At 44.9% G+C, this 26,188-nt stretch overlaps 1 protein-coding gene across 5 annotated transcripts in view; it reads left to right on the top strand.

Moving 5' to 3' along the window:
* Positions 1-7,196: 7,196 nt before the first annotated feature.
* Positions 7,197-26,188, top strand: part of LOC144475797 (serine/threonine-protein kinase MARK2-like) — a 111,965-nt gene continuing 92,973 nt past the window's right edge. For all 5 annotated transcript variants that reach the window (XM_078192068.1, XM_078192070.1, XM_078192071.1 and 2 more), the window contains exon 1: positions 7,197-7,334. The gene's annotated coding sequence lies outside the window, so the exon portion shown is untranslated. The remainder of the gene's footprint in view (positions 7,335-26,188) is intronic.

The following is a 26,188-nucleotide window of genomic DNA, read 5'->3' as shown; positions in this document are numbered from 1 at the left end:
CGTTAAATTTCGGATTTCAAATTTTTAAGTCCAGCTGTATCAATAATAGCAGACGACGTCGGGTTCATGCGGATCCATTGTACCCTTGTTGAGCCCTCAAGTGGGCCATTGGGTGCCGTATACAATTTGAAAGTAATTAGTCTCTCGTGCGTGCTGATGTTCGAAGATTCGGATCGGAGACTGCTACGATTCGCATCGGTCTCATAAAATGTTATTTTGGAAATGCCCAAGGGGTTGAGATCTGCCCTATCGAACGAGGGGGAGGAGGCAGTTATTCGCATCAAAAGAACCATCTTTTCAAGTTCTGAATACTCCATTTTAGAGTATCTCTCCGAAAGGCGACAAAGAACTTGGCCGGCGCCATAGGATCTAGTAGCAACATCCCCTGTAGCTTTGGCCAAAAAAGGGTCCTTGAGACACGTATTATCCGGACGGTTCCCGCGGATATTCAGAAAGCCATTAGCGGGATTGCGGGATCGCGGCTGTCGTGGTAGGTACGCGTGGATTGACTCCGGCGATCAAGATTGTGTATCGGGTTTTCCGGCATGAACGGCGTGCGCCGACATTCGAATCGATGGGACTCGACGAGACGAAACGCGGCGATACGCTTTGCTCCCTTTCTCCCGTTCCGCTCGATACGCGTCGACACCGGACAAAATCGTCTCTTTTCAGGCGAGAGAGTTCATCGTTACCCGTCAGCCGGCGATTTATTCTTGGATTACGTTATGGAAGCCCGGTTCGCGGGTTTATGTAATAGCCGGTGCGTTCTCGCGCGGCACGCCGCGCCGGCGAAACCAGACCACGAAGCGGAACAGAGCGAAGCGAGTAACCGAGGAATTCCTCCTCGAGCAACTGGTCGGATCGAGTCGGTCGGTCGTTTGTTTCAGCGGGCCCGTTATCCGCGTTTTCCAGGCCGAACCCGAATCTCGGCCTAGCCTGGGCAAAAGATCGACGGGATCGAAGAAATTCGGAGGATCGAGGCGCGGCCGACTCGCAGCTGCGCGCCTGTGCCGCTGACCCAGTTCGTAGGGATGGCCATGCACCTAATTTTCCGCGACTCCGACTAGCCCAGTTTCAACTGGCAACCTTTGCCTCGCCCGACGCACTCGCACCGCACTCCCATCGCACCTGCATTCTTACGCGGATCGTGTCCGCGACCCTCCGCAGCCACAGGTGGCTAGAACTTTGAAGGGGCGGTCTAGACTGCCGAAGCGAGCCTCGCCTATTTCGGAATGTTTTTCAAAGGACACTGATGCCTGTCTTGCATCGATTCTTCACAGGCCCGGTTAGCTTCGTTTCGAGTGGTTTGTATACTTGTCTCGAGTCAAAATAAATATGCAGCATTGGACAAGGTCGTGACCGTAGTGTACTGTTCAGAATATTATAGCAAGCGAACGAAAGGTTGCATCGATTTTTTGTCGATCTGTTTATCATCGTTTGGCGTTTATAACGTATACTTATTTTCCAAGCGTGATACTTACCTTTGTACGCTATTTCGAATGTCGGTACGCACGTAGTCGAGAGTTCAATTGGATCGCGATAAACGTTCAATATTAAGGGCGATTTAATACGATCATCCACAAGTTTGTTGTTCTTAAAAAATCCAAACGAGTCCTCGTGAAGTTGCGTGTTCGCCGATATTCGTTTTACGACCGCGCGATAAGCAATCGATTGCTTCAGAGTTCTAGACCGCAACACCTCTCAACAGACAACCAGCGACACGACCCGAACAACAATAAGGACGCCTACGCCCCCGATTAGTTTCGCGGGCAAACTTTTCCCCGTTACGCAGAGGCCGACGCGCCCGAGCGATTCTCACGCTCGCGCTCGCTGCTATAATTAGTCGGCGATGTCTCACAGGTACCCGCCCAATAAAAGCGTATTCGAAACACCTGTTTCGCTGACGCACGCAATCGGACCCGCTATCGCTCCCCCGACCCAATGTCGGCCAATCAATTTCGAATCACTGTTGCTATGCCCTCGCAGACTCTGTGGACATTGTGGGAATGTCTCACTTGGCGTTTGCTCTCGAACACCGTTTACTTATCAGAATTGTTCCCTTGTCCCGGCGAGAGTGGCAATTAAACTCAAATGCATTGTTCCTTCGGTTCTTATTAGTTTGAATAATCATCTCAGATTGCAAGTTTTGGACCCATCGACTTCTTTTCTTTTATCGTTTAATAACGATGAAAAGAGTATTTATTTAGATCTTCCACCATTTTTACTGTAACGCTAAGCTTCGATTAAGAAATTTGTTCAATCATATTGTACGATAGATGATTTACAATTTCAACAAATTTAAGTCCAAAAATGTGAAATCGGTCAATGATGACTGGCTCGGTAGGTTTCGTGTTAAAGCTATCGTGGATTTCTTAGATTTCAGTCCAGCCGATGCTCCAGGTGTTCCGACTCGACTTCCTCGTTCAAGCTACTTTTTTCTCGAGCGTCAAAGTAGGCAATCAAATCCAAACGCTCCTGTTTCTTGATCTCCATTGCATCTCCGCTGCAATTATGTTCGAATCACTGTCATTAAATTCTGAAACCATTGCAGATGCCGCAGACATAGTTTCTACGACTAATTCCGACTGCTTTCAAATTTGATTTCCTCGTCTGGTCTGATGGAAGACTGATGACTCTGGTGTATCTTTCTCGAGCGCGAATCAAATCGCTGAAAGTCTGCCTCCGTATTTTCTCGTCGGATCTCCTTGATTCGGATCATGTCCGAGCGGGCATTTTTCTCGCGGACTAAATTCGAGGGCCCGTTTCACAACGCTGGCGGGCCGAGTTTCTCCTGGTTATGTACGGCTTTAATACCGTATACATCCGACCTGTTTGTGGCTTTTGTGTTGCACGGCGCGGCGGTCGACCGAAGGCGGAAGTGTGTCGGTCCTCTCACTCTTTATGTCTCGCGACCGGCCCGCAACAACTCTCGCAAGAAAATTACGCGCGTTCACGTTCGTCGCGATTCGAAAATAATCTCGTCCGGACCGGGCAGCATCCTTTTCCGTTCACGGACCATGAAATTGTTATCGGTAAGGCGGCGTTCATCCTCGGTACATTGATCACGAAACGATATGGATTCTCGAAGCGTCCAGCTCTAGCCCGTTGCCTGGTCGAAACGGCGTTTACTTAAAACGATTACTTTTACGTCCGACGCTCGAACACCGTTTGCGAATGTAATTGCTAGACCGCGGCTTTTATGCATGTGCGATAAAACCAAATAGGTCGAATATAAAACTGTAAGGTCATGGGAAGTATTCCAAGATATTGTTACAATATTTCCTATTTACTGTAATTATTCAAAGACGAAAGACGTTTTCATTTAATTTACGTTTCACACAATTATCTTAAACAGTTTTTATTTTGCGTAATGATTCACGGTCTAGTATTTGCATTGCCTTGCTGTTACCTTCATTCTTGGTATAATTATTCGGGTAGATATTGGCGCGATTCGATGATATTGCAGAAAATTGTATGGAGGATCTAATTGTTGGGAGCGTGGTGGAAATTAAATGGCTATTACACTTTGAAACTCCTTCGTGAGGTAGAACAATAAACAAGAGTTCACGTCTTTTGCCGCGCGAGAGGATCTTCGCGGTACTAATAATTGGAGTATAAATGCTTCTAGAGATTCTTTGCACGAGTTTCAAGTTTAAAGTTCGAGTTTCGAATACCAATAGTTGACTCTGATAAAGGAGTCGAAGATTTCGTATATTCAATACCGTAATTGTCACGTAACACGTACGTGGTTCTTCCTAATTTCGTTGGGATCCACAAAACTTAAGGATGGCGAAAATTAATTTGATGATATTTATGAGGTAATTCAGGTAAATGATTGATGAGGTTATTAAACGTAATTCGAAGAATTTCATCACCAGCGATCACGTTTTGCAATGCTGGTCTTTCGAAAGTTTTCCATGAAAATTTCGTTATCAATTTGCGCAATTTTTTGCAAAGACGTCGCGTGTTGGTAATAGGGGTGGAATCGAAAATAATACCCGCAAATGGTTGCAGCACAGTTGGGGTGTGCAACTGCCGTTGGAAATTCGTCGATAAAGGAACAAGCAACTTTTGCATTTTTCCGCTTCGTCAACGTGTGGCGGTCGTCGGTGTCGCCCGGTGCCTCGTCCACGCGGTGCCAGAGATAATGCCCTCGACGGGACTAATAATCCCTCAATGCCGGGGAACAACTTTCGCCAACCTTGTTTCGACGTTGTACGCGCGCGACGCGTGCACGTAACTTCAAGATCGGCCGCCGCGTATTTTCGTTTTCCGTGCTGTTTCGACGGCATCCAGTTCCACGCGATCGTCTAACCCTGACCTGCACGCTTAGGAAAGTCCTAAACGGCCTAACGCCGCCGTTACGAGCCCCTTATCGGACTTATCAAACCAGTTACCAATTCACTTATCTAAATTTAGTGTTTGTGCCAGTATTACCGGACTGCGGATTTCATGCGTTTGTGGCAGAAGCGAATAGGAGAAACGCCAAATAGGGAAATATCTGTTCGAATGTTCGAAAAGGGAAATACAGACGGACTCTAAGTCCTCTTTGTTGCAACTTCTATGTATAGATCATTTTTATGCTGCAAGGAGGTTCCCGAAATAATTAACAATTTGTAGATTTTACACTTCATACAACTATTGGAATGATTTCGATGATTCGACTACGAGTTTTCATGCGAAATAATCATTGTCTCCATCAATTGCAAGGAATGGGAATTTTGTAGCAATTTCATTCTTCCTCGAATCACCTGAATAGATAAAAAGATAGTACGTTGACGTTCTTAGTTGCTTCTAATTTTTATATTATCTAAATATAAAAAAGTAACATTTTCTAACTAATCTAAAACAGTAACATTTAAAAAAAATGAGAATTTGCATAAAGATCCATAGTCTATTCATTATACCTGGTACAGTTAGTTGGTAAGTGGCAACAAGTCGTTAGAAATAATTGCTAGCGCATGATTGATGGCGACATAAATCTGTATTTTATCGACGAATAAAACGGGGAAGATTTATGAATCGATCAAATGTTTTAGGAGTGTACAAATCATGTATTGATAAATCAAAAGAAGTGGGGGTGCTTGAATAACGGAGGGAAACGTAGTGAAACGCTTAAAAAACACTCTCGATTTCCATATAATTTTTAACTTGACTTTATGAAGTAGAACGATCGAATCTCGGCCAGACAAACGTGATTCGAAGTCGCCCCTGATGATCCATCGCGTAGTATGGCGTGCTGCAAGGTATGATTCACTCTCGTCTACCGGTAGAAGTTTGTCCCGCTGGTTTCGACGGCTGACCTAATGCAACGGAGGGCCCGTGTCCTCCTTTACGGCCAATCGTAAAACATTGTCTCGCATCGAGCCCCGAAAACGCTCCGTCCCGTCTCGCAATCAGCTTCGGAGTTCAGATTAAGCCTCGCCGTGCTATTGGTCCTACAGAAAACTCGACTGGATTACGGAATTTCCCGTTTCAGATAGTCCAGAGTCGAGATGCGTTAGGCCATTTATCGTTTTAGCATACCGGGTGAACGACCTAACGTAATCAGCTTACATTATTACAGTATTTCCTTGTTGATAGGTCGATCGACAAAGGTCTTCCAAATACTATATTTCCCATGGTTCTCTCCTTTTACCTTTATATTTTAAGCAACGAATCTGCGATTATTTTTTTCAGCAAATTATTTATTTATTCATTTATTTACGAGAAATATTGCTTATAAATGTTATAAGTCCGTCATATACTGCAACGATAATTTTGATCTTCTTAAGGATCGTTCAGTATATATCTGCTTTTCCGTGTACGGACTTGGCATGATTGATCATGCTATTTATACAACTTTGAGATCCGTATTTTGTGCGATGATTTACAGAATGAAACATGAGATATTTGGATGATGCATACAAGAAGAACAACTGAAATAATTACTGGATGTGAAATACGACCTCCGATTACTTACGCGCGTATTTATTATAATAAAAGAATGAACAAATATTGATAAGCGCATACAATTTATTAAAATGACGACCGCTCTACGCGTCCACTGAAATATAATGATCAAAATCGAAGAGAGATGGAACGAAAGTTTCGATTTCGTAGAATTGATCGATTCGTCGAACAAGCAACTGAAACCGCGCGCCTTGCGTTTGGGTCCAAATGGACCCGGCACCGTATCGAGAAGACAGAACGGTATCCATTCTGTCCAATCGATCGCAAGAGAGGCGAGCAAGCTCGAAATACGCTGGCCGAGAAGCGAGGACGGGCACTGTTCTAATTGAACGCACGGTTCACGGCGCATACCAATTAATAAAGAGCAGTCCGGTGATCGCGGATGGACCGGATGCACCGTTATCGCGTTCGATAAGCGGGACTTTGTTTTTCACGGGGGAGCCCGTAAACGAGCAAGAAGACGCTGATATCTCATCTCGGCGTGCACTTGAACCTTTCGGACATGGTGTCGTCGCGTCGTCGATCATTTCCTGCACGATCGATGGACGCCCACAGTGACTGGATACATTTCTTCCCGTATCTTTCAAAGAAAAGTCCGGCAGAAAAACTGTTACACCTCGTCGACTCTGTTAATCCTCCGTGAAGCTCTATAGCTTTATCCCGACACGGTAGCAGCTATTGATTTCGCTGAAGCACGATTTTTCAAACCGAAGTGCAGGATAATTTTTTATTTAGAAAATTTTTTTATAAGAACAACAACATCCCCGTGTAACCAGAGCGAATATCTGCCAGATGCGATCAATTTATATGTGCAGAAAATATATGATGCAATTAACGCATTGCACTTCTGTATGGGTTTATTATTTAGAAAGTACGAAAATGTGTTAGGTTTAATGTTAAATGGAGAAAAGCACGTTTTCTTCGATCGATCGATTGTGTTAGCGATAAAAATGGTTCGTTTTAAACGTCGGAAAAATATACGGACTTAGACCATACCTGGTAAAGTAAATATGTATCGAAACGGAATGTAGAAGTACAACTTTTTGTATACTGTGCGAATGTGACGCCGAGATAAAATACGGATTGTAAAATGTCCAATTACCCCGTACGAATGACACGCGCCGGACATTCGTGGTGAAATGGATCCAGTTCCATTTGCAGTCCGAAGTCAAAGAATTTTTTTGGCGTTTGTAGCAAGACTTCGGCTGATCATTCACGTGTGCGCACATTCTGTTGCAGGCGTAGGGGAAGAGGTCGCACCGTTAAAGTGTTGGAGGGTTTGAGGCAGTGAAACTGGCTGGCCTACAATGTCCGCTAGTATGCGGAGCACTCTGCAAACCGTTCCAGAATCAGTGCCGGCCGACCACGTCACAAACTCCAAAGTAAGTTCCACCGTTTGGCGAAAGTCCGCTTACAGTAATGTCCGTTTTATTCGTTGTTTGCAATTCAGGGGCGAAACGGTGACGGGGTTTTCACGCGACAAATTTACCACGGACCCCTGTCTTCTTCCGTCGTCTTGGGAAACTTAGAATCATCCCACGGAACGTAAACTGTTACTCTTGTTCCTACACTCAACGCTAGATTTGCGGACGGTTTATTAGCGAATTACAATATTAATCAAACTCGCGGTCTAGTAATAATTAAATCATTCGCTTGTAGCGTTGAAAATAAATTCACGAATCTGATGTTTCCAATGTAGCAAAATTTGTTTTGATAAGATTAACGTTTTGACTGTAGCGTTGTCTACATGTAGGCGATGGAATTGTTTGTTCATCTTTCCGAATGAATTTCTTGAAGTAATCTATTATCATTTGCTAGTTTCATTTGTATCCACAAAACTGTTGAAGAAAACTTCCTAAGATAATGTAACGATCGTAGTACGTCGGTTATCGTAGCAAAAGAAGTCGAATTATACATAAAGTCGAGTACTAGAAGCATCTGAGCCTTTAATAAATTCAAGTACTTATCAGACGGTTTACGAAAGAGCGATTTTGTACGATCGTACCCTCGATTTACCGGCCAACTGTAGGCACACAATCTATGTCCGCGAATCTAGTGGCCTAAGGCTTGCCAAAACAGTGGTTGAAAGCACCTAGAATTTCATTAGCAACCGGCGTAATCGATCGAGCTCTAGAGCGTGCTCGAAGATGTCGCGTGTCCCGCCCACATCCGGTGTTCCTCGAGACAGGCTCGATCGAACGACGTTGAAAAAAATCGAATTCCATCGGTAGACCCAGCCTCTCGTCACCGTTTCGTCGATCGATAGTGTGCCTTGTCACGCGAAACGCGTTAAAGGGTACTCGGTTGAGCGATCGCGCTCGGCGCACGGATTTGCGGTGACCGGACAGCGTCGACGGCGACGATGACGACGATCGCGATGGAAATAAGGAAAGAAAATGGCGGGAAACGATCGAGAAAACCGTCGAGAAAATAATCGAAAAAAAGTAATTGAGAAGATCGTGGAGGAGACCGACGGGAAGACCCGTCGGGGGAGGTTCGATCGAATTCGGTCAGCGCAAGCTCCGTGCCCGAGAGCCGATCGTGACTCGTGATTGTAATCGTTAATCGTGAGTCGTGATCGGGCATAAATATACATTTGGAAGTGTTGTTCCGTTGCGGCGATCGCGTCATTTCGTGGTGCTTCGTGACGTCTTTGGTTAACGGGTCGGGGTGTTGCACTGTACTAACGCTTCACCAGTCGCGTCAAGGAAAGACACGGAGTAGGACGTGTTAGCCGGCGATCGGCAGCCTTCTTTTCTTTGTCGCCAGCGGAGCGCAGGCTCCGTCTCATCAATCGTTTTCACGAGTCGGGCCCCGACGACGACGACGCCGACGACGACTCGCTCGAACAGGTTTCCAACAGCTTTCGAATTTTCTCCGGCCGCGAGAACTCGAGCTTTCGCGTTCACCAAGGCTGTTTTCGAGAGGATCGAGGCGCCCGCGAGCTCGATGTTCCATCGCGACGATGTCCAATTAGGCCGTTTTGTACGCGGAGCTGTCCAATTTGTTGCAGTTCTCTCGGATCGAGCATGATTTATAGCACGAATAATACCGCAGATATCTACTTTCTTCGTGATACGCGTCTCTACTCGCGGCTGTATTAGAACCGATGCAAAATTCGTAGCCAATTATCTGCTTGTTTTAGAATAACGACACGAAGACGTGTTTCGTACGCGTTGTCGGTGCCAAACTTGACTATTTGTAACCACTCATTGTAAACTAACGTACGTAACAGCAATCTATCTATGTTGTATTGATTTTAAAGCAAGTTACGTTATCTTCCATCAGTGACTACCCGAGCATCAAGTCTAATTAAACATTTCGATCAGAAACATTGAAATTAAATTACAAAACAGTCGACTCGTTCAAGATCTTATCAATCTCGATCGTTGATTAATAGACTGCAGATTTTATGACATTTAAATTTTTTTACATTGTTTACATATATTATATTTAACTTGCTGAAATATTTAAACAAAGAAAGAAACTGCTACCTGACCCTTGTTTATTGAAAATTCATAAATACCATTTCTATTTTGCTTAAAGATCCGCAGTCTATTAATTAGAGTATATTCGGGAGGCTTGGAACCGACTCGGTAAGCATTTAGCAGGTATCGCGGAACTTCAGGATAAGCTGAACGTTTCGCTTCGTTGCCCTTTGTGTTCCCGTGCGTTCGTCGCGCGTGACTCGAGCCTCGTACGATAGAAAGCCGATGGTCAATTTGATTCCACCGGTAGACCTTGGATAGGGCTCACCGGCCCAATATGGTTTCGGCAGTACGGTCGCTGACATCGGTTGGTCGCGACCGCGTTACCGGTTAGGAAATCCACGTATCCGCTTCGACGATACCAGCGGAAGCTGATCGGTTGGCCGGACGCTTGCTCGAAAGCTGATTATTACACCGAAGCCTCGGATGCTCGCTTAGAGGCTCGCTTGCAATTAGGGAATAGCAGTATTGGATATTGAGCTTGAGAGCAACGTTGGCTGCGTAAACCTGTGTCCTTGGGGCTTGACTTTCGAGGAATAAAAGGTCCCAGATTTTTCCGACTCCATTGAGAGCAACTAAATCTACATGATCAATGAAAGCGAGACGACCGATGAGTCTACGTTAGTAACAAGATTAGTTTTGTAACATCGAGTTACTCTAATATCAGAAGAATTTAGAATTTATTCAGAATTTATTTACCATAAATATGAAAAATTGTATAAAAATTATGCAGAACCATTAAAGGATTGTAATAGTTGTATAGCGTTACATTTAGATTCCGAAAGTGTACAGAAAAACACCATTCAAATTGAACTGGCCATAGTTCTATAATAATCATTTATTCATGCGTACGAGTATAAAAACCCTTTGCTACGGAAGAAGAAGCACAAAGGAAGAGCTTTCGTATAGCTGTCATACGAGTACAATAAAAATAGAAAGAACAATATATATCTATATAATGATACAACGCAATACAAAAGCAAGAAGAAGACTAAGAGATGTAGTGTAACGTATATACTAAATATTGTATAGTTGATACAATAAATGTATATAGTATAGGTAAACGTAATAGATGCGTGATTTCATCAGATGCACGAGTAGCGTCATTGGTAAAATAGTAAGGCAATAGTACGGAAGAAAGACGGAGAGTTCTATGAAACTCTTGTATTATCAGAAAAATGTTTTAGGGCAACCCAGGAAGTATTGAAACTGAAATGGGATAAATTTTCGGGATTAGATAAGTTGCCATTTAAAGCCTTAAAAGACAAATTAAAACTGTAAGAACACGATGCTAGATTCTGACTTAAAGGAGCTCTGTGCCTTTATAATCACTATTAACAAAATTCAACACGTTTTCAACATCGGTGTGTTGCTCTTTCGAAATTGCAGATACATTGTACTAGCATAACTTATGCACCTGATTCACTGTGACGTCATGTAGATGAGTCGCCTTTGCTTCAGACAAACTACCCGAAGCCATATCGATAGATATACATGTATCCTCCCAGAGGATGCATGCTGGGCAATGTTGCGCGGGACCGATATCGAGCTGTTAAATTTGGCAGTTTCTTCCTGCGATATCGTCTTCCCGGAAGCGTTGTCCCCAGGGCCAACGAGCCCATATACCCGGACTAGGAAGTCGAAGTCGAAAAGCGGACGAGTTCGCCAGTTGCTCGGACGAGTTGATTCGAGTTCGCGGATGCTGGCGTTGACCCTGACCCAAACGGCTAGCGTAACCAGAGGACGCTATCGACCCCGTTAATTAGCGGCGCGGGCGAAACGCTGTGCTGTGCCGCGCCGGCTCGCGCGCGGTTCCGCCTCGTTCCAGGAAAGAGGCCGTCACACGATGACTCGTGTTACCGGTTTCGTTCTCGTGACGTGACGAAACGGGAGTCAGTCTCTCTCTCTCTCTCTCTTCCTCTCTCTCTCTCCTTCTCTCTTTCTCTTTCTAATCGCGACAAATTAAGCAACGGACTAAGCCGCATGGCCGCCGAGTCGTTTGCGAACGATGCATTCGTACTTGACTCGGTTGTAGCCCTCTCCCGCTCCTCGAGAGAAGCCGTCTTCCCTCTTCTCTCTCTCTCTCTCTCTCTCTTTCTCTCTCTCCTCTCCTTTCCCTCGTGACTCTCTTCCCGGCGCGGCGCGCTCAATCGTTAGAGTCCGCAATTGTTCGTTAAGCTTAATTCTAGTCGACGACGAAGCAGCCACTTCGCGGCCTACGGTAGCACCCTCTCCGCTGCCGCGACGGCTTACCTTGTTTTCTAGGACTCGCGGTTCTTCCCGCTCGAGTTGTTCAACGCTGGAACCTCTCGACCGGTTGGAACGACCCGTTTCAGGTTCTTCACCCTGCAATTGCTCCTCCAGGAAATTATCAACCCTTAACCGGACAGGCCTTACTCTCCGGGGCATACGGACCGACGAAAATTAGCTGGACCTCTTAGAAATCGTTGCTAACTGGACTCGACCGTCCGTTTTTCTTTTCTCGATAGCCTGTCAGTGAGGAGAGCGGGAAGTCCATTCCCATCAATGTTTATTGTATAGAGCATTCACGTGAAGATGATTAATAGAGAAGTTGCTGAAGAAGTTAAAAAACAAAGGTTTTTGTTTTATTCTTCTTCGTTATTTTAAGTAATAGTCAAATTACGAAAAAGTATTTCAGTTATTGCCTAGTAAGTTAGCCCCTTTGCGGCTGTTTTATTACCTCTTAACTCGATGGGAGTAGCCAAGTTGTATTAAGAAGCTTATTGGAGTTCCCGTTACGATTATATATAATTTTAAACCTTTGTTTTAAGTATTATTTATACTGTATTTTAATACAAAATTAATACGGTTAAGAGAAATAAAGCCATGATTTTTGTTACTTTAAATAGGGGTACTTTTAATCCAATAACGAGAACCTGTGTTACAATTGCAACGGAGTCGTAAGAACAATTCCGATGAATCGCGTAAAAGTTAAACATCCAGATAAATTCTCCATCGTCCCGCATAATTTCCAATATCTACTTCGTCTTCTCCGATCTCTCTACGAAGTAGAGGATTTCACCCGTAAACTCCGCGAACTCGACCGTCATTACCGAGTTTAACGAGATGATTTCAATAAGATGAACGCACCGTAAAAGCCAGTTATGGGTTGCCGCCGGTCAATCGGAGCTGTTCAACGGTTTTAGCATCGCGGAGAATAGATAGACATTGTGTTCCGGAAGAAAGGAACTGCAAGCTCGATCATTTAATTGTCACGTGTCGCGACACGGTCCGCGAAGGGGGTTGGATCGATATCAATGGGTTATCGGCTGGCCGCTGTTTGCGCGTATTAGCTGACACCTAAGTTTAGCTATTCCATTTTCTTCGGAGTGGTATATATACAGAAAATAATTCGTTGAGCGTGAATTTAGTCCACGGCATTCCGCCAATTCGCCGGACCCTGACGCATTTGTCGTTCGTCGCTCGTCCGATTACCAGCCCCACGGTCATGCCACTGTCTCACCTGAATCGAAATACTGTTCACCCCGAGAGCAATCGTATCACTGACATCTCACTTTCGACGATCTTGGGCTACGAACGTGAAAATGCAGAGAGTCGTTATGGAACTCACGCGATTCACCCCTATGTGACGGTGGAAAGTTTCTTTCTGTCTAGGCGTAAATATGTTTGAAAAATTTTGCAGCTTTCTTTTAGCAGAATCGTCTTCTCTTATTCATTTATTTGTTGTTCATTATATTGAACAAGTATGGGAGATCAAATGTTCTCGAAATAGATCTGAGAAATACATCTAATAACTATTGATAATAACTTCTATATATCATCTAACTATTGACAAAAATGGTAATGATTTTGAAATTTCAAGAACAGCTTGACTAAAAAGACAAATACGTTTAGTTATTTGCTCTAGAACAATACCCACATGTAGATTATCGCTATCTGTTCAAACGCTCTAGTTACACCAACGATAATACTCCCGTAGAAAAAGGTTCTATCGCAACGAGAATATTCTGTTCGCTGGCCGAAATACAAACGAAACACACACTGAAAATTTCGAGAGGATTCCATCGAGCTGTCACTTAAGAAGAAATTCACAAAAGTCAGTGTGCTCGTGAGATACCCGGATTTTTTTGTTCAACCCGGTTATCTCCCAAGTACTCGGACACCCAGGTACCTCATATTCCCAAGCAAAGTTATTAGCTCTCGTAGCAATTTTAGGGGTGGCAGGAAGAATCGGTAAGAAGATCCTCGTTCGGAAATCCTGTACCGATAGAGCGTTAAGTCGTTTGGTCGAGGCAACGCCAGATGGCGATCGCAGTCTTTTCGTTCGAATGCCGCACTGGGAGAGGCAGCGGATGCGAAACCGATCGACGAGGACCTTGCAATCTATCGGTTGCACTGCTGGGAATCGCATCTTATCGCGCCGGATCGCATGCCATCGCGTCGTATCACGACGCGGAATCGAAACGCTCCGAAAACATGTATCGGATTCCCGAAATAGTTACGACTCAATGAGCGAAGGGACGGCGGGAACGGGCTCTCTCTTCGTTTCTTCGCAGACAATCCCGAATCTCCTTGTGCCCGGACAGGTAGCTGGAGGATCGGGAGGAACGGCGACTGCCATTTATGGCAACGAGGACCGCCGTAGAGAATCAATTGTCCCCGTTCCCGTGCGGCTCGCGACGAAGCTGCGCCGTGGTCGTTGCCAATTGTTCCCAAGCCGGCTTCCACCTACGAGAAACCGGCGTGGTTGACCTCGTGAAACGACCACGCCATCGGCCCCTTGTCCACGGGGCCTGGATGCCACGCGCTTATGCGAAAGAACCGATCTCATGCCGTCCGAACACGCCGAGGTTTCGCCACGCGACCTCTTCGGGCTTCCGCAAATGTTCGAATCAAGCTCAATTAAAGTCAACAGTTGCCTCGCGAAAGATGATACCTGGAATCGTCATAGTTATTACTCGAACACTTAGTTGTCTTCGAGTTTGCCAGAGTTCCGTATTATTTTATCTTTCATTTTATTTCTATGTCCTTCGTACCGACGAAATATTTATTTAAGATATTTAGCCGAATGAATTGCTTTTTTTCAATCATTCTTTGTTTAAATAATACTTTATCCGATTGAAAATTTATTCGACAGCGTTACATCAAATTTTATTCGCCAAATCAATTCGCATCAATCAGAATAAAATCCTCCTCTTTGTTCCAACAGATAAAATATTAATAACAAAAATAATAATAGTTTATTGATGCCATGGGAAAAACCCTTCGTTACATAGTGTACAGAATAAAATAAGGTATAAAAAGAAATCAGTGAGGGTAAAAGGAAAATAAAAATAAAAGAAGTAATATAATATTATAAACGATATGCTACGGCAATTTTTGTGCCGTGATAAGGATAAGGTATAATCCGATCTTATTCGATTATACAATTAATTTTGGGATAAACAGCTTCGATATGGATAGCCATGTTTGTCTGAATCCTCCTGTCGATCGTTTTCAAAAAAGCAATGAATTTGTGAAGGGCCGCGTTTTGATATTCGAAAGAGCTTACGGCTGCCTTTAAACAGACTTACGAAGTTCAGCGGCGTTCTCCGACGATGCAATTACGGGGTTAAATAAAGAAGACCGTCTCGACCGTTCCGGCCGCAATGTTTCTTCTCGGCCGCTTTATGGCTACGTGGATATCGAGAACCCATTAGCGGGACGGCGGCCTGGATGGCGCAAGGTAAAGAATAAAGTAAGAATAATGTAAAAATAACCGTACGCTGTGGACCTGGCGTCGAACGAGAACGAGACGGACGTTCCCCCACCGACGTCGGGGAAATCGCGGGAGATTTTCTTGTTTCGCGATGAAAGTCTTGGCTCCGTCCGGCGCGGTGAGGGAAAACAGGTGTCGATTTCACGTCTGTTCCGCAGTTTTCGATCGGGCCTGCTTGCCATGCTCTCGCTTAGGAGAATGAACAAAATTAAAAATAAAAAAATTACTGCTTCGTATCTATTTAAAACTATGCGTACGATGTGGTTGAATGTCTAATTAGTCTAATTAGTCGAACAGATTACTTACAAGAGAGTTTTCCGAGCGAGTATTGTGAAAATAGCACGTTGGTTCACATAATTGCTCGAAACGTCGTCTTCTCGTGATCGATCATCCAGCCATGGAGCTCTAATTCGTCGACGGGCATAGTTCGCATTTTTCGCTCGCGTTAGAACAAATCCACGTGGAACGGATAGCACGTGTTGGTCGAGGAACGGCTGTATTTTACTATCTTCTGTGTATTTTACCGGCGTGTTGCGTTTCTAATGAATCAACGCATTGATTGCCACGTCAAGTCGATCGTACACGGCTGGGATGATTCACCGATTTCGGAACAAATGTTTGTTGTCGAACGCTCGAACACTCTCGATATTATTAGGATTAGCAGCAAGCAGAAGTTGGCCATCAGTGACCTCCACGATCTCGTGCGCCGCATGAGAATAATCGTATTAGTATTATGCACGTTGCATGATAATTGGGGAGTCCGTAACTATCGTTTGCTAAATCCTTTTAATAGTTTACCAAGTAGCTACGGTGTATTTAATTAAACGTTTCAATAGAGGAGCCAATATGTAACGACGAACACAGACAGGTGTAGACTACACAGACTATACTATACTACTATACCCATGTCACGGTAAATCGTCAACAAATTAACTTATAACTCCATGGGGCAATCGTCTGTAAATGCTTCTAAGTCGATAAAAATATCTAAGTATTAGCTAATATTTGAACGATCAAAACTTCTGACATTTTGTTAGTTGTACATGTAGAACGTGCTCGATCTTCAACACAGAAACGAAATCAATTAAAAGTGTCGAAATGTATGAATATATTCGCTGCACGAACTTATGAGATGACCTAATGGCAGACAATCGATGATGCATCGAGGGATTTGACGTACGGAAACAGCATCCGTTTTTAGTCGAGTAGATAATTAATTTCTTAAAACAGGGACGACGAATGAATTCGCACGTCTTTATTTGACGATGACTCTTCGGCCGCGTAAATTCGCACTCAATACCCGGAAGAAGCGTCAGACTCCGATATGCAGCTGTAGAGTCCAATTTACTGGTTAGGAGCCGTCGGTAACCTTGCGGGGCCACGCGCGCCTCCGTTCCGTTCACACAATAAAGACGATACGTCGCTGAAAACACGCTGGATAAGATCGCGCCGACGCAATAGCCGGCGAAAAACTCTCGACAATCGATCAACCACGCGGACCGGGCTTAACCCGACACTGTTCGAGCTGTTTCACGGCTCGAGAGCAATTTGCGGCAAGAAAGCAGATGGCAACCGCAAACCGGGTTCTTCGTCGGCCAGCTCGTGCATCCGTAAACACGGTCTCGGCCATCGAAACGTACGCGGTCGGAGCTTCGTTGGCTTTTTCAGAATTTTCGCTCTTGGCTTTCGAATCGCAACGTTGTCCTCTGTCGTACGCGACACCTTATCCGATGTCGGATTTCCGAGGTACACTCCCGCGATAACGAGATTCGTTCGAGAATCGTCTCCACGAGATTTGGAAGAACCGAATTGCCAAGGAAGCAGCATTGATGAATACGAAAAAACCGTGAAAATAATTTCATATGGAGATGTCAGCGGTGAAATTAACAGAAAGAACTGGAATCATAAACTTCATTTTCTACAGAAGCGCCTGCATAAATTCGACAATTTTTAAATAACATGTGAAACTGGTTATTTTAACCATTATGTTGGGTTCAGCGTTGACAGCTTTTCAAACGAAATAACGTTTTTCGTATCGATCCAAATGACTTGAATTTTTTCGAGATATTAGTTCCACTAGTTTGCCAGAAAATAAGTAAATAAAATTTGCTGTAGCTTGCAATTGTAATAACGAACGCTTTGTCGATCTTGATAACTCCTACTTTAACTCTGACATAAAAATTCGATATCGACGTTGCGATGGAAATCGGAAATTCAGTGCGCAAGGTATAGGCGAACGAGAGTCGCGATAATACGACCGGGTCGTCCAATTACGTCTAGAATGTTGTTCCACCGTCGAGAGTCGGCGGGCGATTTCTCATCGAAAAAACACGATCGTCGTGGAAAGCATCGACGTCCTCTTTAAGATCAACATCGTCGGCTCCGCATTTTCCATAGCCGCGCGGATCAGCGTCGGAGCTGATCCATCGAAAAACTGCTTTGCGGCACGAAGCTCTCGAAGCTTCGCCGGCTTCCGTGAGACCCACTCGATATCCGCGGCCGAGGTGCCGCATTTTTTTGCGAATTAATCGCATCTCAAGGAGAACCGGGGGCCGGTCGCCTTCGATCCGCGAGAATTCCTCGCCGCTCGGTAAAAGCCTCGCAAACCGAGCCAACAAACCGAGCCGTGCCCGGCCACCGTTCTTCCGTTCTTAATTATCACGAAAGGCTGCCCCGGCGAATCGGCGGCAATCGCTAGGAAGAGAAATCGCGCCCAGGAAAACCCGTGCTCTTTTTCTTTCCGCGGCCTATCGTTCCCCAATGTGATTACGCAACGGAGCTCGACTGCGCTCAGCCGGTTCTCCTTCTCGGAATCACCGTCGTCACGGTGAGATCACCGCAAAAGCGATCTCACGGTATCGGCTACGAAAACGATTCGATACCATGAGCCTGACTAGATCCGGCGGTACACGATTTTCCCCGTTTTTTTTTTATTGTTATCTATAACATTTTATTGGAGTTCTCGAAACCAACGGCGCTATTCTAGAAAAATAGAATTGCTATGGAAAAGGAAAAGCAACTAAAAGATAAAATTAGCTGCATTCAAAACAACAAAAGACAAAAAGATTATAAATAATTATAAGGAACAAGGTGTATGCAGCGTCTAGGTTATACAGTTGATATCCCATTACTTCTTCGACATATTTTGGATACACTCTTCTCAAAACAGATCATCGTAACAGTTAACCGATTAAATACCACACAAGTAAATTATTTAGTAGATTTTACGTGCATTTATTTATATAGATTTTACTGCGCCCTGTAAATCTTGCTCCGTTCGACTCGGTTTGCGGAGGTAACGTCGAATCGATAGCCGATCGATCACGTGAGACGGTCGATACCTGACTTGCGGAAGGAGCGCATCCAGAAACCCGATTGAAAAGATCGATGCGACTAGCCTAATCAAACTTAAGCATGACCGTTCGCCGAGCACTCGGTAATTTCTGTTTACCGAGTTGAAAGGGTTAAAAGGAGAGCAATTTCCGAAAGCGAGATCAACAAGGTGTATCATTTAAGACGGTTTCTATTCTGAACGCAATGCCAAGGCCGCGGTTCGCCCACTTCGCATTGATTATACGGGTTTGGAGGATCGATAAATCGAAGGGTGAAGACACGCGGCGCGCGTGTGTAGAGTAATAATAATAATATCGGCAGAGCGCGCGCACGAGCACGGACCGCGTGAAAACCATCGTTAATCCGTAACGATGTTATGACTCCGGTTCTACACGGAACATTTGGCTCTCTGATCACGTTCGCCGAACGATATTTCCGATCGGATTGGTTGGATCGTCAGCGTTCTCTCCTTGCTGTGTACCGGTCTATGGAAAATAGCGTGCTCGAGGCGAAATTCTCCGAAATTGTCCCTCAGCTTTGTTGATAATAGGCGACCATAAAAACATGGGGCTCGAATGATCGTATCGCCTCTTTCCAAAGTTGTTCATTTTTGTTTACAAGTTGAGAGAGAGAAGCGGAGAGAATTTACCGTATATCGGTTATCGATGTAAACGTTCCTACTTCCGCGGATTAACAACCAATCGTTTTAATGGCTTTTTATTCGAGGTTGTCGCACGACCGGCGAGTTTTCGTGGCGATGAATCACGTCTCTTAATCGCTTTCGAAAGTTTCGATGCGCAGAGCATGGCGGTTACGATCCGGTCGATCCAGAGCAAACAAAAGTGCCGCGAACGAGTGGAACAGCGACGCGAGTACATATGTACTCCGTCCTAATTAGCTGTCGTCGTTTCGACAAGGAAAGGTCGTGATTCGTCGAGTGACGGTAACGGTAGCGATGACGCGTTACCTGGCCATTGGGTACGCGTCACCTTTACTCGACTCGCTAGATTCGCAGAAAAAGTTCTACTAATCGACTGCACGTTCATTGAAACGGTCGGGCCTTTCGAGCTAAAAAGGAATATTTTTCTGCCGGTGAAATCGTTGCTGGTCGTAATCATTCTAGATTACTAACTGTGTCAGTGTATCTTATCCGCGATATATTCTTGCCAATTTTCTGCGTTCGTTGTCAAGCAATAGGTGAAAACTATGTTGTAACGAACAGATGTTATTAAACACTGATATTCTTTATTAAATTTTAAAAAGTCAACCATGTACAATATAATTACAGTAAATAGCAGACTTTTCAAAGAGATTGCATCAGCTAACGGGTAATTACAGTAAACGACACGCTTTTCTAAGAGATTGTGTCTTGCTAACATTCATATTCTATAGTTCACAAGTACAAGAACAGTATGAACGTATAGACAAATCCATAGTCAAATTGCAACGTACGTCACAAATTTCATCCCTCATCGATCATCCGTCACCCACGCGACGTTGTGCGTTAGACCCGAAAGTATGACGTCCGGTAAATGTGACGTACTACCACCGTCCACCGGCAGAACACACGTTCTAAACAAGTATACCTCCAAACGTGACCTCTCGAGGTCTTGGCTTCGAACCGTGGAAACTGCGAACGCGTGATCGCACGAGGACCAAAGTTACGTAATCCCGTTGCTCGCGTTGCGCTCCACATCTGTCGCTCATTATTTATAATTTTTCTCCGGATCACCTGCCGGCCCGCCTGCGCCGGTCGTTTCTGACCCACATAATAAACGAGCAACAATGTTTTCCAATCGGCGAGACGCGGTTCGAACTGGAGCGGAAAAGCTGCTGGTAACGTAACACACCCGGAGCGCAGAACGGTGTAGAACGGTGTAGAACGGAGAGCAGAGCGCGCGGCAGAGCAAAGCCAGCACCAGCAGCACGTTCTTCCGATCGATCGAGGCGTTGAAGAAGGCTGGCCCCGAAGCTCGATCATCTCTCTCGCCACGAGAGACCGTAACCCGACCATTAACTGGGTTGATCTTGCCGGCGCGCAAAGGGAACGTGTCAAGGATGTATGCACGGTATACGCGAAGCCTGGCCCGGACGATCGATAACACGGTTTTCCCCGTTCGAGCTCGATCCGAGTCATCGGGCAATTCTACCTACCCCCGAGTAGGGTCGTTCGGATGCTCGAATTTTCAAGCAAGCGCGACTCGAGGCGAGTCGGATATTCGCTTTTCGATCCGATCCGATCCGATCCGAAAAACTCGACCAAATCGAGATTCAGTGCGATTTATTTACCCTTTCTATAGGATATTTCAGCTCAGCAACGACAACAGCGACATAGTGCGGTATATTTACCATTTTATCGGGATATTTCAACTTGTCGACGTCAACAGCGATTCAGTGCGATTTATTTACCCTTTTTTACAGGACATCTCAACTTGTCGACGACAACAACGATAAAATAGACATAGGTTAGTGGTGCGGGTTACTGTGGGCTGACCGATTATTGTTTCCTTGGTACGTTTTCGGATGTAATTATAAGTTGCTTTCCTTTAAGAGTAAGTTTTCTTTTTTCAAGTAAACTAAATTTTAAAAAATATTTAATATTCCAAAAATTGAAGGAATTAAATATTTTTAAAAAGTTATTAATGTCTCGCACGAAATGCATTGACTTCGGAACAAATTGTCGGAGTGCTGTGCATCGAGCAGTTCTACCAATCGAGACTCGGTTCGATTCCGCCGAGTTCTCGCGCACCTCCATCCCCGAGCGGAATCTGAGAGGCGTGCGAGGGTAATCGGCGTGTGGTCCCACCGAAGTGGAATCGGCTCGGGAGATGCATTCCGCTCGCGGCGGTGGATCGGCGAACGCGCGGAATTTTTATTAAAACGCGGAAACCGGGGCGGCGAGGCGTCACCGGGAAAGTTGAACGAATTTACCTTGACATTAAACGTATTAGGGCCGCGCGCCGGTCTCCGGAGGCTTATGCTGTGTGCATGTTGCACGATGCGCCGAGCCGAGCCGCGCGTCTGCTCCCGAAGTCAATTAATCTAATGGATCCATCGCTTTGCCTTTCCGACGAGTATTACCTTCTCTCCCTTACCTTCGTCGTCTTCTCTTTCTCTCTCTCTCTCTCTCTCTCTTTCTTTTTTTCTCTTTCTTTCTTTCTGTTGAATCTCTAAGCTACGTTCTCTGTAAACGTATTCGTTGCACAACGAATGCATCTAGGCGCGGTTTAGTCTCGTTTAATTTCTATTCGAGCGGCGGCGCACGATGCACGTAGAAACGCATGCACGTCGAACGGTGTTCTACGTGACCGGAGTGAACACGCAGAGCGGACAAAGCAGTCCGCAAGCGGACTCGCGAGCGCACCTAGTGACCTCATCGGCGGATCGGGTCGAAAATCGCAAGAAACGATCTCGAGGGTCCTCTGCTCTTTCCCTTTTTTTAAACACTAGAACTACCAAACCAGACAAAATGACGTGCAGACATTTTCATGTATGTTTTTCTCTATTTTATGATTCACTTTTCCATTTTTGCCAGAAATGCTTAAAACTCGCAGTCTTATTGTAATTGGAATAGTACAAAGTTCGAGTGAATTCAATCTTGTACTTGTCATCAAATCGTGTGCAATGCACTATTTGCAGTAAAATAAAGAGTATATCAATTAAATATTGTTTGAATCATGGGAGAAGAAATTTCAAAAAAATACTCGACAATGATGGTAAAAGTCCTCTGGTCTGTATTGTCTTTGTGTTTGAGACTATCCTTTCACACCTGCCAACTTTTGACACCCCAATTGACCAATGGGAGCACGTAGGCTAATTGTTAGCTCAACGAGTTGACCTACGTTCGCCAAATGCTCGACGTTATGGGGAAACTATTTGTTAACATCCTGTCCACTCGCGGTAAGAGTAAATTCTGTTTTCATAATTGTAACGCCGGTCGAGCGTCACCTTTAACCCTTCAAAGGACCTTCCGTTTATGAGCCCCTCCCACTTGAATGGACATTTAAAATTACCGAGCCCGAGTGGAATTTCGTGTCGAGCCAAAGAAGATAAATCGTCGAAGAAAAATAAACTCTAAGAGCTATCGTCGAAATTAGTTTTTTATCTGGTTCTTAATTAATTTTTTCATAAAATAATCTACACGCTATAGCATTCGATGTACATGCGATATAAATTCTTGTACCAACGACCTTGGCTTCATCATTGATGGTTTAAATAAATTTAAAAATCAATATATATATATAATCATATTAGAAGCTAGGATCTTTGTATATTATAATCACTAGACTGGGGATATTTATGTAAAATCTGTTTTACAAAAATTCGAATCAAAGAAACGTTTCCATTGTAAACTAGCACTACACTCAACTATACCTATTGTGGCATTATTATTCTATACTATTACAATTATTATTATTATTAGTAGTAGTAATAGTATTATGTTGGACCACATCAGAAAAATTAAAATGGAGTCTGCCTGGTGTTTGCAAAATAAACGGAAATTGAACCGGCCGGTTTCACCGGTTACCACCGTTTTCACGATAGGCTAGGCCAAGCTAATCGAACGATCGACCCCCGAAACGCGGCGCTACGGATCCCGGTGCGCCCTCAGGGAGGGACCGGACGATTCGCGAACGCTGTTGCGCTCCCGACACGTTCCGACACGTTCCGACGCGTTCCTACGCGTATCCATACGTGCCCATGCGTGGCCGCGTCAACCTCCGAGAGAGAACGAGAGAGGAGAGTGCTCTCTCGCGCGCGTGCGACTACGGGAGGAGGAGAAGGAGTTGTAGGAGGGTGGGAAGGAGGGCCGAGTGGTCGCGGCGAGATCCTCCAGTGCGAAAGAGCTGGGCTCGAGCGGAGCTCGCTTGTCCTCGTGGTTCGCGCTCAGTTGGTACGAGACTCGCGATCGAGCAGCACGTTCGTTCGACCCGTTCGCGAGTCTCTTCTCGACCCGGCGTATCGATCGCGATCCAACCGCGCCGCGATCGTTGAATCGATCGAGATTTAACCAGGCCCGAGCTGCTGCACCTTGATCGAGACCGATCTGCGGCCGATCAGGTAAACAAAGGAAGAGCAGAGGAGCACGTGGCAACGCCGGCTACCAAAGTGTGTCAGGATTTTCGGGGGGACACCGCCGGGTCCCGCGAAGTGTTGGTCGATCGACGACAAGCGCGAGTCTTTACGGAGACTGTGATTGCGCGTGCGTGCGTATATATATGTATATACATATATATATACGGGTGTGTGACTGTGTTCGTTAGCGAATCAACGGTTTTGTCACGCGCATCGCTGCGGAACGCTGCCTTCAAGGTAGTTTTCTTGGTCCCGCTCCCTCTCACCTCCCGCTTTTTCTTTCTCTCTCAACGACAACACGATGGATCTGGGAAATTTGGAGACGACGAGAAATCTTTGATGAATTGTGATTCGTGTGAGTCAGCGAAGAGTTCTCCGAACCTTCCCTCTCTCTCTTTCTCTCTGTGATGGATCTAGGAAAATTTCAGAGCCTGCAGAGATCTCCGATGAGATTTTTATTCGTCGCTGATCGATGACTCGTAAACAAGCTCGTAAGTGATCGCGAACCGCTGAACAGGAAAGTATCCGCCGTTTCTGTACACCTGTCTACGCGTATCGCGCATTTCTATCATATTTCTACGATCTAGAGTTTAGCTCATACAGTTTGCAAAATACCTGTCGGTATTTACTTTTACGTTTTTTCTTCTTTATTGTAAAAATGTCTGTGTTTACCCGTATATATATATAAGTAGATTAAATAAATTAAATTGAATTACATTCATTAAAAATATTTGTTAAATTGAATTATTAATTAAAAGTGTTTACCAGCATCGTCGCGCGCGCTATTCCGATCGATTTTGATGCACCGTTAACTGCGCGACTCGCGCGTAAACTGTGTGAAATTTTTTCCCAGTTTGTTTGCAGTATTTTAATTAATCGGTGCACTGGCCAGGTAATCGTCGAGATTGTACGGATTAGATCGGATCGATGCTTATATACCTCGATCGCCGTGCGTGCAAACCGTCCGTATATGTATATTGGGTCAACGGGTTCGCCGTCTGCACCGTTTACGTTTACGTTTCGAATCGATTTTCTGTTTGCTCGACGTTGTAAAAATTGCGAGAATAACTTGTTCGGATTCGCAGATCGCTCGTATTATAAATAGCGCGGTAGCGTCGCTAATAGAACCCCTTGCGCGAATATAGATTTTCCTACGTAGGTTTATTAAAAATCGTTACGATAGTTCTAACCGCGCCTCCTAGCGACTTAGGTCTTATAGGATACAACGGTTAGTGTTTTTTAAGTAGCCGTATTGTCCATATAAATATTATTGAGCAAGACTGAACCGCTGATGCTTACAGTTATTTTTCTTCGATTAAGTTTCGTCAGTTAATTTTCTTGAATTAATTTTCTTGAATTAATTTTCTTGAATCAATTTTCTTGAATTAATTTTCTTGAATTAGTTTTCTCCAATTAATTTGGTTGAATTGGATCTCTTCAATTAATTTTCACCAACCGATCATGTTCAATTAATTTTCTTGAAATCGAATCAGACACAATGCGTTAATTCCGATACAGAAAGTTCCAACTAGCCGCAACACGTATGCACAGTTTGCACGGCTAAACGGCGCGTTCGGAACGAGTAAACTCGTCAACAGGTAGTAGTGTACGATACGCGAGTCGCTTCGTCATCGGTCAACAACGCGTTAATTTCTTACGGGCCTTGCATGGTCGAGCGGCTCGCTGGAACACAGGCATCGATTTCCACCGTGTCCCAGAATTTTCCGTTTCGCAGGCAACGCAGGTTATCGGTGCGAACTGTCAGTGGTTCTTGAACCATTGCGAACGATAGGTGATATCTCCGCGTTGTGGCACCGTACGCGCGACCGCGTCGCGTTTTAATTTGCTGTCCGTCGTCGACGCAACAGGTACGCTCCAACGAGTGGCGCACCCATGGCGTCCGTTGTTGTCGACGAAATTTTTCGGGGCACCGGGTCCATCCTGCACTTTTATTCTCTATTTTCTCGCCGGTTCATCGATCCCCTCTTTAGCCGACGCACAGTGTGTCGTTTACACGATTTCACGAAATAAGTTCTCGCCACCTTCAATTTTTATCGAATGAAAACTTTTGCGTAGACTTCTCGAATTTTACGTTAGCGCTTGAAAATTGCCGGATCGCGCGGCAGAGAGGGCGACGCTGAAATCTCGTTTGTTTTCGTTCGCGTTCCGTTTCTACGACGCCGCAGATTAACGTAATCATTCCGAGGCGGAATCTGACGAAACCGGTCTTCGATAACGTCTCGACGAGCTGCACCGGTGGAATTGCGCGATTGATTGCCGCGGCTCTCTCGAGTCTTCCAACAACTACAGGAATCGTTCGAAAACCGTTTACAATCCGACGCACGTTTCTCTACTTGTTACGCTGCAGCAACTTTGTGGCGGTACGACCGTGCTGTGCGACTCCATTGTTTCGAGCGACGTCGACTCCGAGAGACATACGGACCGAGACTTCGAATCGTGTCCCGTCTCGCAGCGGTAAAGAAACTCGCTCCCGGTGGCCGTAATTCAATTTTTCAAGTTTAACGTAACGAAAAGATTTATCTTTCGAATTTGAAAATCCCTTTCCAGATCGGTCAACAGCGTTGGCAAGACTTTTTAG

The sequence above is a fragment of the Augochlora pura genome, chromosome 10, assembly GCF_028453695.1.
Source record: "Augochlora pura isolate Apur16 chromosome 10, APUR_v2.2.1, whole genome shotgun sequence".
Classification (NCBI taxonomy): domain Eukaryota; kingdom Metazoa; phylum Arthropoda; class Insecta; order Hymenoptera; family Halictidae; genus Augochlora; species Augochlora pura.
This window is presented reverse-complemented; position numbering and strand designations above follow the sequence as displayed.